This window comes from Musca autumnalis, unplaced genomic scaffold, assembly GCF_047663935.1.
Source record: "Musca autumnalis isolate F117 unplaced genomic scaffold, ASM4766393v1 scaffold_5, whole genome shotgun sequence".
Taxonomy (NCBI): Eukaryota; Metazoa; Arthropoda; class Insecta; order Diptera; family Muscidae; genus Musca; species Musca autumnalis.
Genome location: NW_027412088.1, coordinates 111,477,001 through 111,490,945, shown reverse-complemented (window position 1 = coordinate 111,490,945; position 13,945 = coordinate 111,477,001).

Sequence of the window (13,945 nt, the reverse complement as noted above, 5' to 3'; positions counted from 1 at the left end):
TGGTATGGGGCTAAGGAGTAGAAGTGGAATTCTGATTTATTATTTAATTGTTAGATTCATTGTTAGAGGTGGTACTGCAATAAATGTACTAGAATTATTAAATAATAATAAATATTGAAGCACAAATTCCGAAATTACAGCTACTTCTTCAAAAATAACCTGTAGATGGAACAAAAGGTATACGAACAGTATTAAAATGAAATTAAATATGAATTAAAATAGGCATTAGAACATCAAAAATTTCAGTGTACACAGTTTTCATATTACATATTGTTTATTTGTACATTATTCACTTTCCGCATACGAAGTAGCGGGCACTTTGCTAGTAAATAATAAAATAATATATTCAAATCTAAACCAGGGTTCGGAAACAAACCGTAACTTAACATAACGTACCGTACATGTTGCACAAGCACTAAAATATTTATAATGTTTATTTACGCATACACAAACTTTAAGAATCCATTTTAGCGTTTATGTACGTGTACCCAACGAGAATCGAAAAGTTCGTCCAAGACACATATTTGGTACGCAACCACCATCGTAATGTAATAACCACGTACTCAACCGAAATGGTTGCGTACATAAGGGCGCACATTAAAAAACCACATAGTGTACACCATTATGTTTAACTTTAATGCGTCAGCCATATTGTTGTTTTTCAAAAAACTTGGCTTCACTTACACTTTTTTCATGTGGTTGTTGTAACGCAACGCACAAAGCACCGTATGTGCCGAGCGCTTTAGTTTGTTGATTCACGTGTTTGCTTGTCTCTGTCATAGTTACACAAAATGCTCACGCATACAATTTTTCACAGTGCTTTGTTATTTTCTCTCTCGCACTTACGCTCAATTTAATTTTGCCCATCTATGCCATAGACTAATAAAAAGATAGACGAAGGAATACTCAATTTTGCGCCGTAAACCTACTCAAACACGAAAACTCAAAAAAGTTCGAAGACGATTTTTGCGGAAAATGGCAATATTTTCATGGATATTTTTGTCTGAGGATATTGTTCCCATCAAAAACTAACCCCATGTAGCCTTTTGCCAAAACAAAATATTTATTAACTTGTATTTTTTGGCATTTTATTTTGAGTACCTCTGTAAGCATACTCAATTCGAACATACTCGGTGAGAGCATTCCTTCGTCTATCTTTTTATTAGTCTATGTCCATGCCCCAAAAAGCATAGACTAATAAAAAGATAGACGAAGGAATGCTCTCACCGAGTATGTTCGAATTGAGTATGCTTACAGAGGTACTCAAAATAAAATGCCAAAAAATACAAGTTAATAAATATTTTGTTTTGGCAAAAGGCTACATGGGGTTAGTTTTTGATGGGAACAATATCCTCAGACAAAAATATCCATGAAAATATTGCCATTTTCCGCAAAAATCGTCTTCGAACTTTTTTGAGTTTTCGTGTTTGAGTAGGTTTACGGCGCAAAATTGAGTATTCCTTCGTCTATCTTTTTATTAGTCTATGCAAAAAGTGGTAATACCGGCAGCAATTTTTAAGAGAGTGAGAGAGGAGAGAGAGCGCATATGCCTTTCTCTTCTACCGCAGGCTACCCGACAAATTTCTACAGGTAAAAAATGGTAGAACAGATTTTTTCGACTTTTGTTTGACGATTATTTTACAATGAAGAAAAACAAAATGGACGAAAAACAGAAGAAAAAGTCGAACGCTGACAAAACTAAATTAAAAACTGTGAAATAAAAGACGAACATTGATTTTTTATGTTTCTTTTTGACATTGCTACCAGATGTACCATTTTTCCATTCCTTTACTTTTCTGGTAAAATGTTCATGAGAGAGCAAATTTGGGCAATTTTTACACTTTTCTCTTTTACCACTTTTACCATTAAAAAAATAAAGGAACAAAGCTTTTATGTTTTTTTTTGTGGAATAAATACAAATAAATACATGTGCAAGAATTGTGTAATGCCTAAACAAAACGCTCCTATCCTATTGGATTGCTATCGGTGATAGAGGTATATGTTTTAAAGATTTGAACTTTAAGGGTACGAAGCGCATTAAAATTGTTCTATTTGTATTGTGAAAGCAAGTGGAACCATAATAAAAAAATATTCTTATACATATTGTCTGAGGTTTTACATGTATCCCAATGAGTAATTAGAGTTATTTTTAATATTTATTTTAGCAACGTCAAGAAGAACAGTTGGAAGTAATTGTTTTGAGTATCAACTACTTCTTACACAAATATAACAAAATATGTACAGTCTGTCGCAAAAATTAGTATACACCGTTGAAACCAAAATGTATTAGCGATAAATATCACTATAATTTATTGAAATCAACGAACAATTAGTTTTATTTGATAGACAAGAAAGTTGTCTTCCGTAATAACAATTAAAAGTGCGCAATATTTGCATACATTAGCAAATGTACGGTTCGAATCCCAAAAAGACCAAAATTTATGTCGCAAAAGTTAGTATACAACGGAGAATCCTCGTGGAACTATGTAAAAAATTCTTGATATTTTTGAACAAAATGAAACTAAATCTGTACTTAAGCTCATAAAGAGTATATTAATTGGTTTTAATGGCAGTTATAGTACTTATAGTGACAAGTCCAACGTACACTGGATCGTAAAATCCACAAAAATTGGTCATCTACAAATACAACAACTGTAGCGACAAAGTTCCGGTTGTTATGTCCTGTTTATGAATTCTAAAGCCATGAAATGATCAGAAAAGCTCTAAAGTTTCAATATGGGGTGATTTTGATCGAGTTTTGACTTGTCTTGTTTGAAAAAACGGGAATTTCCTGAAGGAAACCCATACTTTTGAGGCCATTGTCCTTCTTAAACACGTGATAATCCTTAATCCTTACACATAAGGAATTTCCTTTTGAGTTAATTTTCTCACAAATGTTGCCCCTTTTCGTATTCCCACCAAAAGTAAATAGTAGGAGAACCTCAAGATCCGTTGTAGCCCTACAGTTATACTGTTCTACCGGTCTTTTAGCAGTATCGGACATGCTTCTCATGTCTATAGTGTCTAATGTCTAATGAACTACTTCTAACTGATCCATTTAGTTGTATTTTGGTCCTAAGTGAAGCGAACACAGTTTTTCAGTACGTTTTTGCACAATCCATGCGTTATAACACCAGAGAAAACTCTGCATTAAAATTTTAAATTAGCTATCATATCCTTCTGTGGTGGGGAAGTATCACTGTAGGGCTTACACCAGAACTTGAGGTTCTCCTACTATTTACTTTGGTGGGAATACGAAAAGGGGGAACATTTGTGAGAAAATTAACTCAAAAGGAAATTCCTTATGTGTAAGGATTAAGGATTATCACATGTTTTAGAAGGACAATGGCCTCAAAAGTATGGGTTTCCTTCTGGAAATTCTCGTTTTTTCAAACAAGGCAAGTCGAAACTCGATCAAAATCACCCCATATTGAAACTTTAGAGCTTTTCTGAGCATTTCATGGCTTTAGAATTCATAAACAGCACATAACAATTGGAACTTTGTCGCTACAGTTGTTGTATTTGTAGATGACCAATTTTTGTGGATTTTACGATCCAGTGTACGTTGGACTTGTTACTATAAGTACTATAACTGCCATTAAAACCAATTAATATACTCTTTATGAGCTTAAGTACAGATTTAGTTTCATTTTGTTCAAAAATATCAAGAATTTTTTACATAGTTACACGAGGATTCTCCGTTGTATACTAACTTTTGCGACATAAATTTTGGTCTTTTTGGGATTCGAACCGTACATTTGCTAATGTATGCAAATATTGCGCACTTTTAATTGTTATTACGGAAGACAACTTTCTTGTCTATCAAATAAAACTAATTGTTCGTTGATTTCAATAAGTTATAGTGATATTTATCGCTAATACATTTTGGTTTCAACGGTGTATACTAATTTTTGCGACAGACTGTATGTATCTTGTCGTTTCTGTGATTTCAGAATAAAAATAAATTCTAATTCACAGTAAGAATTACTTTTTTGTGTTTTTCCAAATTATGAATTGCAGTTGTGGTACTCAAGGACTAATACCTAGCTGTGAATTCAACATCCATTTTTTAGGTCTGCTCTATTTTTAGAGTTTATTGTACAGGTAGAATGTACATTTTTTTTGAAAAGTCAGAAAATAATCAAAAAGTAAGTGGAAGTATTTGATCATTTTAATCTGAAATCATAAAAGGAAACCCCATCACCAAGCAGACCACATGCAAACAAATCTTTTTCCAATTATCTGCAAATTATAGATCCTACCACAGAAACTCCGAGTTCAGGGAGGTTTGGTAGAAATGGTCTTTCTCACAAAATTTATTTACGGTTGGAGATTTTAAATGAAGTCATACATTTTTCGGAAGTTTCTGTACAGAAAATTTACTTCATTAATAAGATTGTATAAAAAATATTTTCAAATTTTATGTTTGGATACTCTTTTTGAGAGAAACATCCAATAAAATCTTAATTTCTTCTTCGTTACATATCATTCCACTATCAAAAACGATTTCGGTATTGAATATACTCCATGTTTGGTATGCAATGTTCGAGCTATAAAGAGGTCTCGAAGCTTTACACTCATCTAGTATCCACAAAAAATTACTAGTTCAGTATATGGAAATGCCTTCTTGACAAAATGTATCGAGGATTTTTCGTGGACTATATCTCAAAAGCTAATTAGAAATTTGTTTTACTGCCTTCACCAAAATGTTGTTGTTCTATTTTAGACAAATTTGTTTGGAATCAATTTAGCCTAGTCCGGCCGCCACAACGTAAATTCAATATTGGCCCCAATAAAATATACTGTCAAAATAGGCCAAGTTTATTTGCAATTTATGAAAAATACGGTCAAAAATAAGAATTACCCCAATTTTTAGTAAATCTTGATCTTTCGTTGGAAGATCCTTTCGAGTTTTTTTTTCTTAAAATGGATCCACAAATTTTATAAGGGTTGATATCAGGTATTTATCAGTTTAGTGTCGTTATATTACATTAGCAATTTACACAAATAAGATTAATATGCCATGATCTGGCGTTTGGAATGGTGGCAGTTGAACATGTTGAAGCTTTCTCGATCCCTTTTATTGACTTTTAGAATAATGACTATTAAATATTTCCTAATGATGTCGGTGGGGATGTTTTCCTAATCGTTATTATGTCCGTGAACCCGATTTCGATTACTATTTTGCTTCGTATAGATTATAGTACCCAAACATAGACTTTTCCAGCTTCTCCAGTAGGGGTTTAATTTCCATATTTTATGGATTTTTATTGGATTTGGCACACTTTTTGGGATTTATTATTATAGTAGAGGATAATATCTATCCATTTAGTAAAATTGAAGTCATTCCAATACTATTCAGAGAGGAAATAGTGACTTGCTGTTGGTCGTTTCAAAACACTGCACTGAGGGTCTATTTGTTCCCTATACTTTCAAGAAGTATTTTGATGTTTTCAAAACCAAAATCTGACGGTTTTGCATTGGCCCATTACCCGGGAATACATATTGAGTCAAATATTCATTCTTTGCATACTTGTCTGTGGCCGATTCGTCATTGTTTATTGTTAATATGTTCTCAAGCTGTATGAAGACTCTCTCTCCATGACGGCTTTTTTATCACTGAACTTTATCATATTCAACATTGTTGGTCCATTATTAATCGCAAAAGTCATAAAAATACATAATACCTACAAAAATTTGCAAAAATGATTCGTTTTATAGTACTGCATTTCCCTTTGCAATACATTTATTGTCACCTAAAAGTAGTAGGTAATTCTTATTTTAGTCCGTATTTGTTTATAAATTGCCATTGTCAATTTTTTTACAATTTTGGCCTTTGCAATGTTGTCTAACTGTATATGAAGTCCCAAGAGGATATGTATGGAAAACATCTTCGGTTACCTCCCTCAAAAAAGTTAAACATAAGTGCAGTTTGAAGATTGTTCGATGTTTGGACCAAAGGTACTCTTTTTTGTCTTGTTTACAGCGATATTGTCTTTTTCGTGGGCAAGTACATGCTTCGTGACAAAGCTATAAATATTATGGTGCATTTTGCATTTTGTTCCCAGAAGTGGTTTTTAGACACTATGCCACATAGAATGTATGTAAAGGAAAAAAAACAAAACTAATATATATATATTATATATATATATATATATATATATATATATATATTTATATAAATGTTTTTAATTCAAATGTATCTTATAGAAGAGCAGGACGTCTTCTCATAGAAGGCCAGGGGCCTAATTCTCGCATCCGTTATCGAGCGAGTTTTTGTTCGAAGACAAATTACGAACGTTCAAAATTTTTGGATTCCCTAATACGATCGAATTTAATAAAAAAGCTATCGATACATACGTTTATCATAATAGTGACCCAAAATAAATTGCACGATGTAAAAATATAAAAATCCCATTCTGGCATTGGAAAATATAATTTTAATTTTTAAGAAACATATCATTTTAGTCTATTTTTCCTACTCATTTTATTGGAAAAAGTCATTAGTATGTGATTTTGTTTAGTTTTATTGCAAAATCGTTCATTAAAGTTTGTTTTATGCCACAAAAATAATCATTTCGACAGCAAATATGTTGCGGGCAAAAACTCGCAACATTCCACTCGAAAGTGTATTCGATAACGGATGCCGTAATCCAAATATTGAAAATATCGATCGAAATAACTCGATCACGTATGCGTGAATTAGGCCCCATGATGTTTTCTTATAGAAGATTTGGAGTCAAACAACGAAAAGTACGATATATAAAGAATCGGGCAGCTCTATTTAACTAGGTTTCGGATCGGTGTTGATTATCTACTAATTTAATTACAACAAGTAAAAAAGCGTTAAGTTCGGCCGGGCCGAACTTTTCATACCCTCCACCATAAAATATTCTGAACTAAAATGGAATAATTAGTTTTCATTCCTGTCCCCGTTAAAAAGTCAGATAATGTACATAAAATGCTTCATTCGGGAGGCCCTTTTTTATGGTGCCTATATCTAACTATGTATGTTGACAATTTTTGGTGGGCGAGAAATTGGGAGGTACCGTTATATAGGGGTTATAATAAAACATGGACCTATGTTGACAGTTTTTGATGGGAGCCTTTAATGTCAAATAACTCCTAATTCGGTTAAAAATTTTAGCTAGAATCCTCAAAATACCGAAAATCGGTACATAACGTTGGAACTTCAAATGTCATTAACAGCTAGTTTGGAGGTATGTGGGCTATACGAAAATATGAACTTAAATGAACACTTTTTGTTGCAGAATTTTTGTTGGCTTTTAAATTTCAAATTACAGAAAGTTCGTCCAAAAAATAAAGCTAAGGTACGGAAAATCGGGAGGTTTATTTTGGGGCTATACCAAAACATGAACCCACGTGGTTAAACATTTTATGTAAAATCCTCAAAGCACCGAAAATCGGGAAGTATCGTTATATTGGGGCTATGTTGAAAATTGTTGATGCAGATATGTGGTGACCACTACAACCTTCAAATGTCAAATTACAGTTAGTTCGATTAAAAATTGTAGCTAAAATTGCCAAAACTCGGACCTACGTTCACAAATATTTCGAATATAAGTTTTTTGGTCACTAAGAACTCTAAATATCAAATTATAGCTTATTCGGTCTAGAAATGTCAATTTAAACGTCAAAATACCTGAAATCGGGCGGTAGCGTTATATGGGGGCTATTCCAAAACATGGACCTATGTCCACTAGTTATATAAGTTTATTGACATTTAAGAACCCTAAATGTCAAATTATAGCTACATCGGTCTGAAAATGTAGCCAAAAACGTCAAAATACCGTAAATCGGGGATACCGTTATATGGGGGCTATACCAAAACGTGGACCGATATAGCCCATCATCGAACTTGACCTGCCTGCAAACCAAAGACGCCTTTTCCCAAAATTTCAGACAATTTAGGTGGAGAGGTGTGGTGACCACTAAGAACTTCAAATGTCAAATGTTCAAATTACAGTTAATTCGGTTAAAACTTGTAGGTAAAAATCTCAAAATACCGAAAATCAGGAGATACCGTTATATGGAGCTATACCAAAACATGTACCTATGTTCATAATTTTTTCGAATATAATTTTTTTGGTCACTAAGAACCCTAAGTATCAAATTATAGCTAATTCGGTCTAGAAATGCGACATAAATCGTCAAAATACCTGAAATCGGGCGGTAACGTTATATAGGGGCTATTCCAAAACATTGATCTACGTCCACTAGTTTTGGTTTATAAGTTTATTGACACTTAAGAACCCTGAATGTCAATTTATAGCTAAATCGGTCTGAAAATGTAGCTAAAAACGTCAAAATACCGTAAATCGGGGGTACCGTTATATGGGGGCTATACCAAAACGTGGACCTATGTCCACAACTTTTGTTATATAACTTTATTGACTCTTAAGAACCCTAAATGTCACATTATAGATAAATCGGTCTGAAAATGTAGCTAAAAACGTCAAAATACCGTAAATCGGGGGTACCGTTATATGGGGGCTGTACCAAAATGTGGACCTATGTCCACAACTTTTGTTATATAAGTTTATTGACACTTAAGAACCCCAAATGTCAAATTATAGCTAAATCGGTCTGAAGATGTAGCTAAAAACGCCAAAATACCGTAAATCGGGGGGTACCGTTATATGGGGGCTATACCAAAACGTGGACCTATATCGACAACTTTTGTTATATAAGTTTACTGACCCTTAAGAACCCTAAATGTCAAATTATAGCTACATCGGTCTGAAAATGTAGCTAAAAACGTCAAAATACCGTAAATCGGGGGGTACCGTTATATGGGGGCTATACCAAAACGTGGACCTATGTCCACAACTTTTGTTATAAAGGTTTATTGACACTTAAGAACCCTAAATGTCAAATTATAGCTACATCGGTCTGAAAATGTAGCTAAAAACGTCAAAATATCGTAAATCGGGGGGTACCGTTATATGGGGGCTATACCAAAACGTGGACCGATATAGCCCATAATCGAACTTGACCTGCCTGCAAACAAAAGACGCATTTTCCCAAAATTTCAGCGTTCTATCTCCATTTTTGTGGATGCTAGAGTGATTACCACAGACGGAGGGACGGACGTGCACAGATCGACTCAGAATTTTACCCTGATCAAGAATATATATACTTTATAGGGTCGCAAATGAGTATTTCAATGCGTTACAAACGGAAAAACAAACTTAATATACCCTCCATACTATGGTGGAGGGTATAAAAAGGTAACCAAAAAAAAATTTTTTTTGTTAATAATATATAAAAAAGTATATAATGGTATTTTTCACAAATTGTTAATCACGCGAGGAACACTCACTCGCTCTTTCTGACATAGCAATGTGTAGGGTCAACCAATCACATTTTTGTTGATTTATTTTTAGAGAAGAATTTACAGAAAAATGCAAAATTATTAAAAACGGGTACCCATAAATATTTTGCCTTAAAACGGGCTTCAAAAATTGGTTATGCTATACGGCATAGAATCACCGAATTTAACTTATGGCTTGTGGGTATGGAAACTACCGAGGATCAATTTCCGAAATGGACTATATCGCGTCATTCCTGCAGGTGCCGTCTCCGCAAATATTTAATACTTCTGCGCTTTATTCTTTGGAAACTACCGAGGATCCATTTCCGAAATGGACTATATCGCGTCATTCCTGCAGGTGCCGTCTCCGCAAATATTTAATACTTCTGCGCTTTGTTCTTTGGAACGTCAATAACAGTTAAGGTAAATATCCCAAAAGTTTCGATATTTTCACTGGCAAGCCCCAAAAATACCACAGCATTCTAATATCTCCCTGCATACGTAGTTTTGGGGAAAACATTTGGGGTAGAGTCCTTGTTGATTTATTTGCTTATTATCAGCGAAAAATTATGTGTAGTTTTTTTTAAAGAAACGATTGTTATTTGTCAAAGCTATGTAATTTTTGGAGCAATAGATTAAAGTTTAGAAATATTTCCAGTAATGTTTAGTTTATATCAAAAGTAGAAAAAACAGCCGAAAAGCTTTAGCTAAAATTTGCCGATTGGTCGTTTAGGATGCACTTGGAATTAAAGGAACTCATGCAGGGTATTTTAAGATAAATAGTTTAATCGTAGTTTATACAATAAATCATAACTGTTCCACAAACATCCCAGCCGGGACAAGGGACACTTCTCTTAGATCAATGAGTGCACTCCGATTCATATTAGCTCAGTGATATGGGACATGCTCTTTATCGCCGATTCCGAACGGTCTGTCTTTAAACACCACTTGTAGTTTCACATAGATAAAATACTCAGAAAATCTCGCCTACATTACTGATATGCAGACAGCGGAATCCTATGCAAATGCATATATGGTTAGGATGTCGTAGAGAAAATCTGATTATACAGAAACTCGTTTTATCACAAAATAAAACGAATTAGGCCCAGAAATTTTTGCATATTTTGCATATCGTGCATATTTTTACATATTTGCATAAAATGGGCATATGCAAAAATATATACAAGGATTTGTGGTCTAAAACACCCACCGAAGTGGCTGAAATGTGGTATTAAATCTTCGTTAGGGGTATGAAACTTTACACCTGAAATTTGTCCGCATGGGTCCACGTCTTCATATTAAACACGTGCAATGGTATAACTGTTTGTATTAACAAAACAGATATATCATATACATAACAGATATGATATGATATAAATGTGGGAATGAGTGTAACAGTTATGATATTGTTTGGGTTGTGTATACTCACAATAACATAACTGATAGAAACAGTTCTGTGTTGTATATGAACGAGTGAGAACTTTATTTGTTTTTTCTTTCTCAAGTATCTATTGTACAACAGATATTTTTCAAATACTGCAGATACCAACAGATACTATAGGTGTAACAGGCTTGTGTGAATAACTTCTAATGAAAATTTCATAAAAAATAAAATTTTTAAACATTTTTATTATTTAGGGGATAAATAAATATTAAAGACATGAACTGTTACAACTGAACGCACCAATTTGAATGTTTTTCTCGTTTCAGTGAGTGGAAGAAAAGTTTCCAACCTAATAATGAAAACCCGAATATTTATCAAAAATAGTTTTATTATATTCAAAATATTTATCAAAAATAGTTTTGTTATATTCCAAAGCATTCTCCAGCTTGATTTATACACTTTTTCATGCGCATAAGCCAATTGTTAAAGCGTTTTTTGTGGTTATTTCAAAACTTATTTAACTTAAAGGTATTTTAACCTTTAAACCAATTTATTTCCCGCAGGGAAGTGTTAGCTTGTTACATATGTTAAAAATATTTTTAAATTTGTGTGGTAGTGATTAAACAGAGAGGGAGATAGGGAGAGTAATATCCCACATGTTTAACATCCCTGAATGTTGAAAAATGTCGGAACTGATATATTCAGTTGTATCTATGCAGGTGTTTACTACATATAGCCCCCCATGGAACGGTACCTCCCAATTTCCGATATTTTGAAGGTTGTGGCCTCAACATCACACTTAAGTGGCTGACATTTTGTATAAAGTCTTTGTTGGGAGTATAAAACTTTCCACCTGAAATTTGTCGGAACGGTACCTCCCGATTTTCGGTATTTTGAAAGTTGTAGCCTCAATATCACTATGCAACACTGAAAAAGCAAACAACTTCTAGTATGCATTTTTTGAAAGTACATATTTAGACTACAAAAACCCTAGTAGGGTTTTGTCCTGTCAGATCCAGTTCGTATTTTATGGCCGCATCTAAACCGGGCTAAAACTACACTTTTTTGCATTTATTGGGCCTTTATCTCAGAAACGATTAGAAATTTGGCCTTGCAGTCTTAGGCAATATTGTAGCCCTGAACTAGTAGAACTTATCTTTTGAGAAGACCACATATGAAAAGCTCCATCTAAGGCATCAAAATCTATAAAATATAAAAAATTTTACATAATTGCTGAAATTCTGATCAGTATCGGCTAAACTATTGGGAGTTGAACCAAGTAACCCTTGCAAAAATCTTCCAAATAATGTTCTCAACAATTCTTTAGAATATTCTGAAACTCTAAAATGCTTACTTCATGTTGTTTCTGTGGTATTTTGCATCATATCTTTTACAACACGTATCTCAAACACAGTTCACACCAACAGTTTATTCTTGCATTTCGGATTTCACTGCATTATTGAAATTTTTATTAAATGGTCGTTGAAATATGTACTGAAAACAACGGCATAGAGGCGTTTTACAACAATGACATGTTCTGAAGAGTTATGTATTACATTTCAGGGAATATTTTTGCAAAAGAAAATATTCAGAAAAAATTAACGGTTTTGGAGATACGGTGCGAAATGTTTAAAAATTGTGGATTTTTTGAATATATTTTAAAATTTGTGGCAATAAATGTAGTTTTTCGAGTTCATTATTTCTTCAAATATTTTATTCTCGTCCTTATCTACAAATTTGCTTCAGAGGTCAGAAGAAGATCCGCATTGGTTTCAGAGATATAGCCCCAAATTTCTTTAAAAACTCAATATTTAACCAGGTTTAGATGGGGCCATAAAATCCGAGCTGGATCTGACACAACAAAACCCAACTAGGGTTTCTCGTCGTTTGGGTCTGTACTTTCCAAAAATTCTCAGTTTGAATTGTTTGCACAAGATCACCTTAAAAATGTTGCACAGTGTATCCCTCCGAAATGGCTGAAATTTGAATTTGAAAGTCTTCCTTGGGGGTATAAAATTTTCCACCTGAAATTTATCGGTATAGGTCCACATCTTCATATAGCCCCCATAGTACGGTACCTCCCGATTTCCGGTATTTTGAAGATTGTGGCCTAATATCCTGCCAAAATGGCTGAAATTTGGTATTACACTTTCCTTGGGGGTAAAAAACTTTCCAATTAAAATTTGTCGGTTTAGGTTCATGTCTCATATATCTCCCATAGAACGATACTTTCCGATTTTCGGTACAGTATAACCTCGATTATCCGTGAATCGATTATCCGGGAACGTGCATTATCCGGGGTAGAAAATAAATGTTGATCTTTTTGCCATTTCCTGTATTATTCGTTATAAACTTCATTATTTGGTAGTAAAAGCACATTTTCCAATTAATTTAATTAAGCAAACAAAAAAAAAAAAAAACTTGAAATTCTCCTGTATTACACAATTTGTGTATTTATGGTATCACAAAAACCATGGGACAAAATCAATTCAAATGAATCTGATGATGATGTTATTATGTATCCTTCTAAAATTTGATGGATTACCTTAACAAATATAATAATTGTAGATTTTGTTATTGTACCATTTTACTTAAAAATATGTTCAAAAACTGCATAAAAAATTCCTCCGGTCCCGACCATTACGGATAATCGAGGTCCGACTGTATTTTGAAGGTTGAGGCTGTGGTTATGCATTTCTCGTTTTTATTGACTTGTCTGAAAAGAACTTTAAACAGAAAAATTGTACATACAAACATTTTTGTACCTATTATTGAAATATTTGTTGCATAAGAAAATATGTAAAATGCATAAATTTTGCATACGCAAACATTTATAAATTTTGCAAAATTTTGCATATGCCATATCTTTCGATTGCAATTTAATCAGAAGCCAAAAATATGCCCAGTCCCAAAATTTGACATGAATCGGACCAAAAATGGGGGTTGCATAAAATTCCGCTGTCTACTTATGAGTCTGTTATTACAAAAACCATGAAAATAACACACTTTTAAATACTTTGTACTCAAACATACATATTTCATTCCGCATTAACATATCTCAACAGAAGAATTGAAAGATTCAAAATATAAATTAATAAATTTTAGCCAATGTACCAACTGACAATTCCACTTAACTAACTGCCGAATAAAATGAGATAGCACCGTTTGTTATCAGTCAGATTGGCTTCCCATGGTTCCAATGGCCAAAATCAACTGATAAACAAAAT